This window comes from Tursiops truncatus, chromosome 4 (assembly GCF_011762595.2).
Source record: "Tursiops truncatus isolate mTurTru1 chromosome 4, mTurTru1.mat.Y, whole genome shotgun sequence".
Lineage (NCBI taxonomy): Eukaryota > Metazoa > Chordata > Mammalia > Artiodactyla > Delphinidae > Tursiops > Tursiops truncatus.
Window position 1 is genome coordinate 140,906,138 of NC_047037.1, and position 12,230 is coordinate 140,918,367.

The 12,230-nt window shown below is 51.4% G+C and overlaps 1 protein-coding gene across 5 annotated transcripts in view; it reads left to right on the forward strand.

The window, feature by feature from the left end:
• The first annotated feature begins 60 nt into the window (after positions 1-60).
• The window catches only part of SLC37A1 (solute carrier family 37 member 1), a 78,518-nt gene continuing 66,348 nt past the window's right edge, over positions 61-12,230 (forward strand). Inside the window, exons 1-3 of one of the 5 annotated variants that reach the window (XM_033856121.2) lie at positions 1,061-2,082; positions 2,579-2,653; positions 2,953-3,016. The gene's annotated coding sequence lies outside the window, so the exon portion shown is untranslated. Of the gene's footprint in view, positions 190-393; positions 413-1,060; positions 2,654-2,952; positions 3,017-12,230 lie in introns of those variants that run through there. The other 4 variants (XM_033856123.2, XM_073804534.1, XM_073804531.1 and 1 more) reach the window with 4 other exon arrangements.

A 12,230-nucleotide genomic window follows, 5' to 3' on the forward strand; every position in this document is an offset into this window, starting at 1 on the left:
TCCCTATGAGACCTGCGTAGTCCAGAAAGACCTCATTCGGCCAGCCTGATGCCGGGCAGCCCCAAACTCCCTGACCCTTAAGCCCCACGTGACACGCAAGTACTTGGTGATCACAGAAGCAGCGATTTCAAAATCCGAAGGCCTGCGAAACTGTGGCATAGCTCATCCTCCTTTCCCGGAGACAAAAAGGTGAGGCCTCACTAGGAGGAGTTTCTTCACTGGAAAAAGGAGGAAATCCTACTTCTCAACCTTGACAGGGAGGCACTTCCCCTACTCCCCCAGCCGGCCCTTCCCATCACCCCCCGGGAGGGGGTTCCCATCCTCTCCCCTCCCCCTCCCCCCCCCCAGCGCAGGGAGCGTGCGCAGATGAGCCCTCCGTGGAGAAGGGAGGGGCGAGGCGGCAGGGCTTCAGGTGAGCCGCGGAGGTGAAGGGCCACGGTTCCTCCCAGCTCCATTCCCCCAGGCAGAAATTATCTTCTTGCTTTTCTTAAATATAAATGAGACCCTCCTCTCTCTACTTCTCCCATCTCCGCCAAAAGAAGGGGTGAAGGACACCCGATCCGTGGTTCTGCCCAGAGGAGCTGGGGATAGTGGCTTCGGCTTCTACGGTGGGACCGCCCCGGGGGAGGAAGGTGACTTGGAGGCCTCCTGGGGGTCCGCTTCCCGTGTTCCACAGCTTTCTGACCCACCTCCGAGCTGGGTCGGGGCTGCCTGGCCGTTGCCATGGCGACTGGCTGAGGCCCTGAGCCTGTCCCTTCTGGACCGTGGAGGACAAGGCAGAGGGGGGTCGGCAAAGTGCGAACAGGGTTGTTTCTGTGTTTGTTTACAAACTGCTCAGATAAAAAGGAGGGACTTTCAACAAAAGGAATTCAGGCCCATCTTCGGTGTGGAAACGTGTGGTTGTTTATTAAAATACTTGTGTTCTTGAGAATGGAACTATTTTATATATATATATATATATGGATATATATATATATATATACGCACAATTATAAACATACACTTTTAGGTATATCTATAGGTAGATACAAAAACACAGGCCTTGTAACTTCTTTTTTAAAATGGAGTTTTTATGGCATTTAGTGGGTAGGAGTCAGACCCAGGTTTGAAATCCTAGCTCTGTTTGCTTCTTTCTGAAGCCAATTTACCCATCTGTAAAACGGAGGTAATAGTTCACTGCCCTTTTAGGGCTGTTGTGAGGTCTAAATAAGATGTTTATAATGAGCTTAGCACGGGCCTAGCACACAATAAAACATCTAGTAAATATTAGCTATTACTAATAATTGTATTATTGTTACTCTGCACTTAGTAAATGTTAGCTATTATTGTTAATAATTACACTGTGGTTACTCACATAGTAACCAAGCACGTTCTGTCTATCCATGGGTCTTTGGGGAAGTTCTGACGTCAGGTTGTCTTGGTCATTTTCAATTGTGTCTTCCCAGAGAGGATCAGATTGCCAAAGATGTTTCAACCAGGTAATCGTGACAATCAGAAGTTAGTCTGTGAAAAACAGATTATGTTTAATGCTTATATCCATTAGCACTGATACACGTGAGGATGGGAAGAGACCGAAGTTTCTAGATAAAGATATTGACGAGTAGATTCTTACGTAAAAGGAACTCTTTTAACTGTTTGATGTTATGTCTCTTATAAAAGTGACAACTGACAAGGAGGAAATAAACAGATACACACACCCCTACACACTTACGTGAGGTATGCGGTTTCATGGAAGGATATTGAGAATGCTATAGTCCAGAAAGGAAGTAAATTCTTTTCCATCCAGGTAGTGGGATTATTCAGTAATTCAGCAGCAGCAGTGGGCGGACGGGTTCATGCAGTCAGGCAGGGTGGAGCCAGGAGACATCAGGAAGTTGGGCCAGCTCGAGTTTATGTTAGGCAGCAACTTGAGGGCACAGACTGTGCTCACCTGTGCTCACCTGTGCTCCCCTCACCACCACCCCCCCATAGCAGTGCCCGGCACATAGTAAGCCCTCAATCAAAGAAGCTTGTGATCGTGGTGTTAGGTAGCATTTTGTAACAGAGTTGTACTTTATGCAACACTTGGGAAAGAAAAAAAAGGTAAAGTATATCAATTTCTCATTCTTTTTTTCTTCTATCTTGTTTTTTTTATTCTCCTTAAATCAGATTCCATTTTCCAGGGGCTCTCTCAGTATGTCAGGTAAATAACTATGTCTTAGTGTGTGCTGGGCCCCTGGTCATATACTAGGGGTTATGAGGAAATGAGGGAAGAAAAAGTACAGACCCATTTGGGGCAAGCTTGACATTAATCCATGCTATTTAAAAAATTACCCAAACTATGATATCTGATGACTACATGTTAGTGCCTCAACCTAGAATGGATATCCTTTCCGACTAGTGGATAGGAAGGTTGCTTCTGTGTTTGATATTACCTGTCACCTTGCTCTGGCCAGTGGTAGAGGTGGTGGGAGAGCCCATGGTACAAGGGGCTGCACCTTCTAGGCCTAAGGATGGAGCAGTCTCTCTGAGCAAGGAGCAGGTGGGGAGGCTGCAGGCCGCTCTTCCCAGAGTCGGGCTCACCCTACCCAACCTTCAGGAGGTCGTAAGGACCAAATAAGACGGTGAGGATGAGAATGCTCTGGAAACGGCAGATGCTGGAGAAACGTAATGTGTAAGTTGAACTCACATTTTTAATTCACTGATTGTACAATATTTGATGCAAACAGAAGAATACACGTTCATATGTGTCAGTGATGTAGCAAAGTCACACACAAATACCCGGGAACCTACTTCCCCAGATAAAGAAATGAATGAAGAAATAAAGAGAATCACCACGGACATCTGAGTACAGAGATCTCTGTCCACACCTCAAATCCGACTCTGTAGAATTTGGTTATAGAGAATGAAGAGTTACTGGGCCGGTGGGAAGGAACCTTAAGACTAAATATCTACTACCACATTGCCTTTTAGAACGGCCGGCCTGGGCCTGCTCCCTCCAGCAGAGTGACCGATTCCTGCTGCTGCCTGGTCTGCTGTAAGTCATTTCTCTTCTTTGCTAATTTGCTGGGCAAAACAGCGACTCCCCATGCCTTTACTTTGTACTTCCTTGATGATTTGTGAAGATAAGCACTTTTCCCTAAGGCTCGTTCTCCATCTACATTAGCTGTTGTTAACTATTTAGATCACTTTTCTCCAGGACACCCTCAGAGATGCGTGTATGTCGTGCTCTCTTTCTGAAATGCAAGACCTACCTGGGTCTTGTTTCTCTACCTGGGGAATAGTTCTTCAACTTTACCCAGATGTCACCTCCTGGGGACGCCTTTGCCGGCTGCTTCAGGCCCCTCTGACCATCCCTCTGGTTGTGCCTGTTGCCCTCCTTGCATAGTTGTGACTTGTGTTTCGGGGTCAGCCTCCCTAAGGGTCCCAGGGCCTTGACCCCTGCAGTCTAGCGCAGAGCCTAGGCTCGGATTATTAAAAATTACTAAACGCTCTTGGCAAATTGGGGAAATACAGTAAAGTACAAAGAAGAAAGTAAAGAGGACCACTAACCCCACCTCCCAGAGAGAGGTGCCCCTGCTGGCATGTGGTGCGCGTCCTCCCGGGCTTTTTGAATGGGTACATATAATGTGTGTGCTTAATTGAAGTCGTTTTATTTATCACTTACCATTATGGGGTGACATGTCCAAACTTCTTCAAAAGTGTTTAAAAGACTGAAAAGTATGTCACCTTAAGGATATACCAAAATTATCTTGACTCGATCAAGATTTGATAAAAGAATGAATGGGAATGTTTAATACAAGTTTGAAGGATGTAGGGGGCGTTACCTAAGGAAATTGTACTCCATTGTGTTACTAAGAAAATACCGTTTCAGGTGTCTTTTCTGGGTACCTCATTCCCCCCTGCTCTGGGATGACCCCCTGAGGGGTCCTTTCTCAGCTCTGGGTGCTGGCCTCTCCTCTGTGGCTCTGGCGTACCTGCTTGTCTGTATGTACAGGCCCAGAGGGACCTTTAAAGTACAGTCCCTTGGTTTATAACACGTATTTTACCGAACCACACCTAGGCTGAAAAGTACTGAGCCTTGCTGAAGACCGTATAAAAATATTCCAACTTGGTTATCCTATTTATCTGCACTAGCTCAGCTGAGGGGTGACTCCCTAGTTGATGGACCGGTTTCCTATTTCCCTTTCCCCGACCTGCTATGACCTTAGAGGCTTAAAACTAGGAGGAATTTACAGCGCATGGGCTCGGGCAACACGTGAGCTCCAGAGGGGAGCTCCGCTGCCAGGAACACTTGGCCGATGGCAGCAACAGTCCCTGCATCCGGTGCAAGCCTCTCCAGCAGCCCCGCTGGAGTCAAGGCTCTCGGGCGCCCTCCAGCGACCACTCCCCTCACCCCAATACAGAAGAAAAGCAAGAAAGCGCTCAACTGGAAAAACTGCCAGGGCCCTGGAAGCAGGGACCTTTGCCCACCTGTCTTCCACGAGCAGTTCGCCAAGGACCGCCCTCGCAAATGGCAGATGCCTCAAGTGTTAGGTGTTATCATCGGACTCACAAAGCTCCTCTCCCCCAAATGCGTCCCACCTCGGGTATCACGGGGTCTAAAATCCTACCGCTAACAAGCCGCTGCCTAGGCTAAGCACGTCGTTCTATCTTTTTTTTTTTTAACATTAACGTTTATTTTTATTGTTTGAAAATACACGGCTTTGTCCTTTTTGTGCCTCTTCTCACAGCCCAGAGGCAACTGCTTCCCACTCTTAGCCTTTTCTCCACGTTTCCAAAGACGATGAGTGCACCGCGACTGTACTGTCCAGCTTAGACCTCTTGCTCTGCAGACGAGATCTAGCTCTCTGACATCCCCGAGGATAGTTCTAAGTGCTGTTAAGGCTGCTGCCTGGGCTTTTCCCATCCAGGAGGAGAGCCTTGGGTCGGGACAGAAGGGGTGACTCACAGAATACGTGAGTCAACTAGGGTCGAATCAAGAGATCTGCAGCCCGAGGCAGCCGGAGGCCTGGCCGTCTCCTCTCTGGGCCCCTGGGGACCCAGCAGACCTGCTCCTCCATCCTTGGTCAGGCTACGGCTCCTTGGTGTGTGGACTCTTGTCTCCCTGGAATACAAGATGTGCTTCTAGTGCGAGGCTCTTCATTCGGTTCTTTACCAACAACATTAGCAATGGAACCAAAAATCTCCCCGGCTCACCGGTTGAGCGCCCCATACTGCTAAAATTCTTGCTTTTTGATCAGTGGAGATAAAATGAAACGCCTTCACGGTCAGGAAACGCGTTCCGTTTCCTTCTCTCTCTAATAATATTTCATGCTTTTCTGCTTTCTAAGCTGGAGGCATTTTCACGAGCTCTGAAGCCCAGTATCCTCAAAGCTCCCTACAGGGAGCCATCGGCCCGCTTCCGCCCTCCCCAGGCAATGTCTGCTCCACCCTGGATGCACACGCCTCGTGGTTTTCCTGCAGAGACAGAGCTTCTGGGCAGAAGGTCCTTTTCTCCAGTCTTATTTCTCCTTGCAATGCCCAGCACTAGCACAGAGCTTGTTTGCGCGTAGTAGGTTTGCATTCCTAGTGCCTCTCTACCATGGATGACCCAACCCTCCAGCAGGTGTCAGAGTTACCTCTTTCTTAAGACCAGGGAACAGGAGTGAGTCTTCCCTGCGAGTTGGGGGCCGCGAAAGCCAACCCTTCCAAGTGGAGCTGTCCACCTGTCTGTCCTCTCTCAGCGCCGCTGGGGCTCACGGACACGCTTCCACCACCTCTCAGATGGGCGCTGAGAGAAGTTCATTGTCTCATGACCCTCTGTCTTGTCTCCAGGCCACACCTGCTGTCCCCTCCCCAGGGTTCCCAATAGTTCCCCGGAACCCTCTCCATTTCCCCAAAACACCTCCTTCTTCACTTTCACAACTGACTCCCTTCTGCGACAAAGGGGACAGAGGGAGGAACCCTCCCCTCGTACCAGCCCACCGGCAAAGTGACGGCTCTCTCCCCTTTTTCCATCGTCTCTTCTCCAACCCGAGGCTCATTCCTCCTCACATGTTCTGGATTCCTCGTCTTTCCGCCTCTGGAGGGACATGTGTCATTCAAGCACGCAGCTCCCTTTCCTGGACGTGTGGACACCCACCCTCCCTTCTGGCTGCTCTGGGACCTGGGCCTCCCGTGAGAAGGGGCTAATTTCCAGGTCTGGGGCAGGAGGTGCATGGGATGAGCTTGTGAGGACATCTTGTCACCCTAGAAAGCAAGGACACTATCAAAGGTACCCGGGTCACGTCAGAAGGACTCACTGGCCAATGCGATTCAACAAGGAGAGTAACTGGAATGGATGCAAATACAGCAACTGTGGCTCAGGCCACTCGTGCGGAGAATAAAAAAGCAGAACAAAGGAAAACTCACGGCTAACTTTTGAAGAATAGTAGAAAGTCAACTCATTACTTTGACAAGTGGCAAATAAAGGAATTCCACGTGTATCCTGCCTCTCCCATATGAGCCGCGCTTCAGAGTTAACTAACTGATGAGGGGAAGTTTCTCTTTATAGAAGTAGGCTAGCAAATAAAAAGGAAACAATGAAATTATGATGTCCATTTCACAACTACGAATTCTACTTCTAATGAATTAATGAACTTAGGCAAGGAACGTCTAAGTACGGCAGAAGATGACCAGATACCAGGTGCCTCACTGGCTTGAATCGTCTGGAATCTGATCAAGCCTCGGGAGCTCCTTGCCAATTTCAGGTAGTACAGGAAGTACATAAAGAATATGTTCGACCCCATCACAACGATGGGGTCAGCACAGTGCAAAGCGTAGGAGACTCTGCAGGAAGAACGGCCTGGCCCCCGTGACAACAGCAAGAAACTGCTTAGGACAAAGAGGCAGGGGGATCTCCAGATGGAGAGATCTAGGAGACACATCAGACAATACATGTGTGGACTGTCTGGGTCCCCATCCGAACATACACTGACAGAGTGAGACCATCTATAGGGCACTCAGGGGAGTGAGAACACGGGCTGGGGATTTGATGCTATTATGGAATTATTCTTGCTTGGGGAGCCCTGATGACGGTAGAGTGATTATGTTGAAAACTGTATCTTTTAGAGATACACACTGAAACTTTACAGGTGAAATAGAACGTCTGGGATTTTCTGCAAAATATCCTGGGAGAGGAAGTGGGTCAAGACAGAGGAAACAAAATCGGTGGCGCATTGATGAAGCCAGGCAGTGGGTACCTGGAGCTTCGTTCTAAGGTTCTCTCGACTTCCATCTACGCTTGAAAATGTCCATGCACTTCCCTGGTGGTCCAGTGGGTAAGACTCCACACTCCCAATGCAGGGGGCCCGGGTTCGATCCCTGGAGGGAGAACTAGATCCCCCATGCACGCCGCAACTAAGACCCGGCACAGAAAGAGAGAAAGAAAGAAAGAGAGAAAGAGAGAGAGAAAGAGAGAAAGAAAGAAAGAAAGAAAGAAAATGTCCTTGCGTTTAAGAAATGTCCTTCCTCCCCGAGTCCTTCTCCAGCTTTGGGCCCTTCACTTCTCCCCAGCGCAGCCAACCTTCCTGAAATGGTTTTCTGCTCTCCTTCCTCACCCCCACCCAGGCCTCTGCCACCCCCCACCCAGGAAGCTTCACGACCTCCAGGGTGAGGCCAGTAGACAATGACTTCCTTGCAGCCTCCAGCTCCACGCCCGCTCCCTCCCCATCAGCAAACACTGCCTTGCTGCGGCTTCCTGGACATCACACTCTCTGGCTTTTCCCTCTGCTCCATCCACAGCTTCCAGGCCCTCCTCCCTGCCTGGCCCTTGGATACTGGCACCCCTGGGGGCTCAGCCCTAGTCTCTGGGCCCCGGGCAAGCTTTCTCCTCCCCTGCTGTCTGTACCAGGCCTCTCTCACCCACCTAGGATTCTTCCAGAGACTCCAGACTCACACATCCAACCCCAGTTAACAGCCCACGGGAACCAAACGCTCAACAAGTATAAATTAATTCCTTGCCCGCACCCTGCCCCTCAAGTCTGCCTGTCCTTCGTCTGTCGCCTCGCTCCACGAAGATGCCGCCATCCAGCTCGCTGCCCAAGCCAGACAGCTGGGTGTCATCCCAGCTCCGTCTTCTGCTTCCTCTCACCTCTTGGGCCTTCCTTAAGTCTGTGCTCCCAGACAACCATCCTCGGGCTGGATTGCTGCCAGGGTCCTCAGCCTCCCCCCTCCCTTTCCCTGCTCCGTCCCCGCTCCCCATACCAGCCTGCGGGCTCGTGTCCACGCTGTGCCCCCTCTGCACAGACCATGTCCCTTCTCTTCCCCGAGCGCTTGGCCAACTCCTTGTATGCTGCTGAGATGTCACCTCCTGTGACCATCAAGTCTGGGTCAGGTGACCCTCTTTTGCACCCCATGTCCCCTACTGCACTGTGTGACACAGTGCTGTGATGATCGCTGGTGACCTGTCGTCTGACCTCTCCACTAGCTGGGAGCTCTTGGTGGGGAAGGACCACATCTGTCCTGGGCTGCACTGTGTCAGGGGGGCTCCCCCGGCCTCCGCCCCCCTCCTAGATCAGGGCAGTTGGAGGGCAGGAGGGGAAGTGGGGCTGCGGACTCCCTGCTTCTTCCCCGCTGCCGCTTCTCTACCAAAGTGCCGCCCTGGTCCAGGGGGTCCCTCTATAGCCTCAGCGCCCTGGGTTCCAGTAATGGCCCACTTCCCTGGCCTCTTCAGGCCTCGGGTGCCCACTTCCTGCTGCCTCTGGCCTGGGAGTGCCTTCTCCACCACCTGCTCAGACTTATTTAGCCTCGTAGTGGGTTAAATAATGTCCCCCTCCGGCCCCGCCCTGCCCCGCCCCACAAACTCATGTCCCTCCCTGAAGCTCTGAACGTGACCTTACTTGGGAATAGGATCATTGCGGATACAGTCAGTTCCGTTGAAGTCCTCCCAGAGTAGGGTACAGCCTAAATCCAACATGACTGGTGTCCTTACAAGAGGAGGGGGACACAGAGACACAGACACACGGAGAGATGATGTGAACACAGACAGGCCAGGTGACGACAGAGGCCTATTAGAGCGATGCACCTACAAGCTAAGAAACACCCAGGATTGCCAGCGATGCCGCAAGCTGAGAGAAGGGCACGAAACCCATTCTCCCCTGGAGGCTTCAGAAGGAGCACAGCCCCGCCAGCATCTTGATCTAGACCTGTGGCCTCCAGACCTGTGAGACCATAAACGTCCATTGTCTTAAGCCCCCCAGTCTGAGGTCTTTAGTTATGGCCGCCCCAGGATATGAACCCAAGTCCCTTCCACTCTTGCCGCAAGCCTCTTGCTCTGTGGATTCTGCAAAGGCAAGGCCCCAGTTGACTGAGGCCTCAGCGCCTGGCACGCTCTGGCCCTGGTAGGCACCCAAGACACATCTGTCGGATAAGAGTGAATGTGCCTCTCATTTGGTCTGTTCCTCTTGTTCTGAAATAAAAATCAAAATAAATTCAAAGCAAGCGTGGAAGTCTCGAGTTAAAGCAGAGGCCCGGCCAGGCAGGTGTGCTGAGCGGGCAGCCCCAGGTCTGGGCACCCTGGACTCATCTCTCTGGAACCCTGGCCATGGGCTGTGGCAGCGGCAGCCTGAGGGCACACCTCCACCGGTCCCCACGCTGTGTCATGAGTTCGAAAAGCTGGATATGAAAAGTTCAACTGGGTTGGAAATTCATTTATTGATTCGCACAAGAAATGTCAACATTACACCTAGAAAGAAAAGGAAGAGTGTCAGATTCTTAAAAATAATTTCAACTTTTGTGAAATTTGTGTGATTGTAAAAAAGACTTTAAAGTTATCATCTACCTGCGCCAAGAAAGAGTGTCCAGAGTGACATCCCAGCTGTGCTCCGTCCTGAGCTTGTATGCAGTCATTTCAAGCATAACACCTGATACGACCATCAAAGCAATCACACGTTTTCGTTTCAAAATGTGAACCGTTTTATTTGGAGATTTCATACAAATTTACTAACTTCCTTAATTCATTTTTAGGTGTTTCTTACAATCATACGAAAGATTAATATAGAAACTAATATTTTCTAAAAGATTAATACTTTAATCTTTGTAAAATTCACAGATGAATATTTTCGGCAAGTGTTATGTAGACCACCTCAGGTCCGTCTGGTTTTCCCCGGTGTGCCGTACAAACATCATCGTTTTCTAGGTGAGAAATGGTGTGGAAACGTGGAGCATCCCCGTGCTGAGTCCTTCCGCACCTGTTCATGCACTTGGCAAACGTGGATGCGACCTTCTGAGTAGGGCAAGGCCCCGAGAACCCCTCCAGTCCCAGGCTAGGGGCCAGGAGACAGATTTAGAAATAACCAGTACCAGTTGGGTGTGCTAAGTCAGGAGCAAGAGGTAGCTACAGTGCCCTGGGAAAGGAACAGACAAACACCTGCCCTGGGTCTCGAAGTCTGAGCTCACTAGGAAGAGCCGGGGTCTGGAGGGCTAAGGCAGAAATAGCCACTTAACGTGTGAGAAAGTCCTGGAAACTAGAAGAGCGGTCCTGAGCTTTGGTCGTGAAGTCGAGAGTGGGTTAGGGTCTTGTTTTCCAGCTACTAAGGACGGAGGCTCTTTCCTGATCCGGAGGGGGATCTCGAAGGGTTCTCATCAGGAACGCCAGGGTCCCGTCTGCTTTAGGAGGGCAATGTGAAGGGCTGGAGGAGTGGATTCGGGAGGGGAGAGCTTGCAGGCAGGGAGGCTGACGCTCAGGGAGAGAGGAGGAGCCCGGAGCAGAGCCTGGGGTGGCTGGAGAGAGAGGTGTGCCAGGGTGGGCAGGCTTGCATCACCATGAAAGGAGAGTTAGGGAAGGGAGGGAGGAGGACTGTGAGAGAGGAGGTCTGCGGAAAGAGACCTCGCCAGGGGGAGGGAGGAATCAGGAGGCGCGGGCCACCTCCCTTGCAGGATGAGGGGCCGGCAGCCATCCTGCGGCTGAACCTCAAGGCTACAGTGAGGCTGGCCAGTCTCCTTCCTGCACTGAGAACGCTTCTCAAAGGCCTACAGAAGCGATGCATTCGACACCCAACTTAGCCAACGGGAAAGGATAGCAGGGTGTCCCCAAGCGCAGGCCTGGCAGGAGGTGGGTACCTGCCAGGAGGCTGTGCGCACTCTCCTTCTGACGTCTTTGGGCAGTTACTGCCAGGCCTTGGATTGGTTTTATTTATTTATTAACATCTTTATTGGAGTATAATTGCTTTACAATGGTGTTAGTTCCTGCTGTATAACAAAGTGAATCAGCTATATGTATATATATGTCCCCATATCCCCTCCCTCTTGCGTCTCCCTCCCACCCTCCCTCTCCCACCCCTCTAGGTGGTCACAAAGCACCGAGCTGATCTCCCTGTGTGATGCAGCTGCTTCCCACTAGCTATCTATTTTACATTTGGTAGTGTATATATCCATGCCACTCTCTCACTTCGTCCCAGCTTACCCTTGCCCCTCCCTGTGTCAAGTCCATTCTCTACGTCAGCGTCTTTATTCCTGCTTGGATTGGTTTTAACTTTAAGCATTGTTTTAACAAGGGGGAGACTTCTTCCTGCAATTTCTTCTGCAAAACATGCTTTCTGCCTCACTGGGCCCTTCCAGGGAGGTGCTTTCCTAGGAGCTGGGCACCTGGGCTGGATTTAGATGCCATGTGTCTACCGCGGGTGCTTTGCAGGTACCCCAGGAAAATAATCAGGCTTGTGCGGGGCGGTGCCCGGTCACTTTTTGGCAAGAAGTGAGCGTGGGATTCGCGAACACTGTTCCTGGGTGAGGTGGGAAGCCTGTTATGGTACCGGGGAGGGTCCGTCTGGTTCAGGAGACTGAGACCCAGTGCGGTTCTCCAGCACAGCCACGTGAGGGGCGTGTCACACACACACACACACACACACACACACAGGTGTGATCAAAGATGGTTCACCACAGCCGATCGTGGGCCCCATTTTCACTTAATACGAGGCTAGTCTCATGAGTCTGACCCCTGAGAGGAGGTAATAAGAATAATGTCCAGGAGACCAAGGCTGGCCCCCTTTAGTGCCGGTCCTTTCTCGGGAAGCCCGGCTCCGCTGCTGTCCGGGAGGACTTACCTTGAGGACAAAGGGTCCTTGGGGAGCTCTTCTTTGGTCAGTTTCGAACTCAAGCCCGGGCGCCCGCAGGCAGGTGCAAGGAGCGGGGACCGCGGGGAGGAGTCCTGAGCGGCGGTGGCCCGGGGTCTCCTCGTGGCGGCGTCCCCGCCCGGCCTCCCCGGGGCTGGCTGGGCCTCCGGGTGCGCTCCG